Below are 2,397 nucleotides of genomic sequence, written 5' to 3'. Positions count from 1 at the left end.
GGAACAACCACAAACTTACATAAAAAAGTTGGAAGTACAGCAGAAGAACTCTTCTTTTCCTCATTAAGTTTCTAGCCTGATGCCCTATCACCTCTGGACATAAGTATTTTCTACAAACAAGAACACTCTTTTATCCATAACCACAATGCAACCATCAACATCGGAAAATGAACACTGATACATGGCGGCCATCTCACCCTCAAGCTCTATTCGGGTTTGTCCAGGGGTCCTCCTAATGTATTTTATAGCAAAAGATTATGTTCACAATCTCTTTTTGTATTTGGTTGTCATGTCTTTGCAGTGTCTTTCAGTCTAGGCAGTTTCTCAGTCTAGACTTTCATGGCCCTGGCTCTTTTGAATATCACAAGCAGTTATTTTATAGAATGCCCCTTGCTTTGGGTCAGTCTGATGTTTCTTTCTTTTTTTTTTTTAATTAAAAAAATTTTTTAATGTTTATTTATTTTTGAGAGATAGAGAGGGAGGGAGAGAGAGGGAGGGCGGGCGCATGACGGGGGAGGGGCAGAGAGAAAAAGGGAGACACAGAATCCAAAGCAGGCTCCGGGCTCTGTGCTGTCAGCATAGAGTCCTATGCGGGGCTCAAACCCACGAGTTGTGAGATCATGACCTGAGCCAAAGTTAGATCCCCAACCGACTGAGCCACCCAGGTGCCCCCGATGTTTCTTGATAATTAAAATCGGATTATCGACCTTTGGCAAAAAATAACCCGAAAGAGTTACTGTGTTTAACTGCATCCGGTCAGGTGGCTTACAATCTTGATTTGTTACATTACTGATAATGTTCATTTTGATCCCTTAATTAAGGTGATGCCTGTCAAGCGTCTCGACTGTAAGATACTCTTTTCCTCTTTATAAGTTAATAAGTAGTTCATGGGGAGGTGCTTTGAAAGCTTATAAATCTTCCTTTTCTTGTCAAATTTTCTATTTATTCATTCATTTTTTTTTTATCTGTATGGTTTCTTGTTGTATTCAATGGGTAAACTTTTGTTACCATCATTTTATTTTGATGCTTAAACCGTCCCATTCTTGGCCAGAAAAAGCCTATTTAAACGCCTCTTGTGTCTTTCTACCACATCCTCATCATTCTTAGCACTTTTGTGCTTTGGGGCAGGACAAGATACTCCAGGCCCAGCTAGTGTTTTCCCATCCCAGGGCTAGCATCAGCTGTTTCTCCAAAGAGCCCTTGTTTCTTTGAGTAGGCAATGGTTATTCGAAGCCAAGATCTAGGCATTAGTAAATGCTCATGACTATTGGGATTTCACTGCTCCCAGGCCCTTCAGTGGACAGAACCATGATACAGACGCAAATATAAATGTAAATGTGTATGCGTATATATTTACATTTATTATTTGAGTATAGTTGACACACAATGTTACGTTAGTCTCAGGTGTACAACATAGTGATTCAACAAGTTTATACATTATGCTATGCTCACTACAAGTGTAGCTACAATCTGTATCCAAACATCGCAGTTACAAGATCATTGACTGTACTCCTTATGCTGTGCCTTTTATTCCCATGACTTATTCATTCCATAGCTGGAAGCCTATATTTCCTATTCTCCTTCACCCATTTTGCCTCCCCCCTCCCCCCACTCCCCTCTGGTGACCATCAGTTGTTCTCTGTATTTTATAATATATATTTTAAACATAGATGTAACTGTACATACAATACATATAATATATAGAAAGAAGTGTATGTATATATACATCTGTACATACATATACTCATTTATATCTATATTTATTTAACAATCTATATATGTTGAAACACATGGGTTCATACCCGTGCCTTTAATTCCAATATAACAGTATAGCATTTATTCCAGATTTATTCTTTTCTATTTTTTGGCCCTCTTAGTACACTGAGAAACCTGACTCTCATCATCTTTTAGTATTTTACTTATTTGTTCAGTCTCACAGCATGAAACTAATCTCCCATTTCGGCTGTGCCCCCTGCCCAACATAGTAGCTTCCTCCCTCTGCCTGGACTCTGACTCCTCATTCCAGGTTGCACAAGCCTAGAATCAGCCAGTTTGGGTTCTGACTCCTTGAACTGGGTTTTCCCACTTCATCGATGCCCTTCTTACCTTTTTGGGTTCTACCATTCCAAAGTGGGTCATTCCTCCAACCTCAGCCTGGGGCCATGGTGGCTCCCTTGCACTGGGGTGACTCCCCTAATGGCCTGTGTTTTACCCTGGCTGGCAGAATTTACCCATCATGTTAAGTTCCAATTACCCGCAGTGATTGCTGGTTGATCTTTATTGGCATCAATTCCTTCCCTGTCTTACATCCTTACATCCCTATTTGTGTTTCCTTTACTTCTCACATAAACTGCTTCCTCTGGAATTCTTATCTCAGCCTCTGCTTCTGGGAGAATT

Source organism: Panthera uncia, assembly GCF_023721935.1.
Source record: "Panthera uncia isolate 11264 chromosome C1 unlocalized genomic scaffold, Puncia_PCG_1.0 HiC_scaffold_3, whole genome shotgun sequence".
In the NCBI taxonomy this organism is placed as follows: Eukaryota; Metazoa; Chordata; class Mammalia; order Carnivora; family Felidae; genus Panthera; species Panthera uncia.
This window is presented reverse-complemented; position numbering follows the sequence as displayed.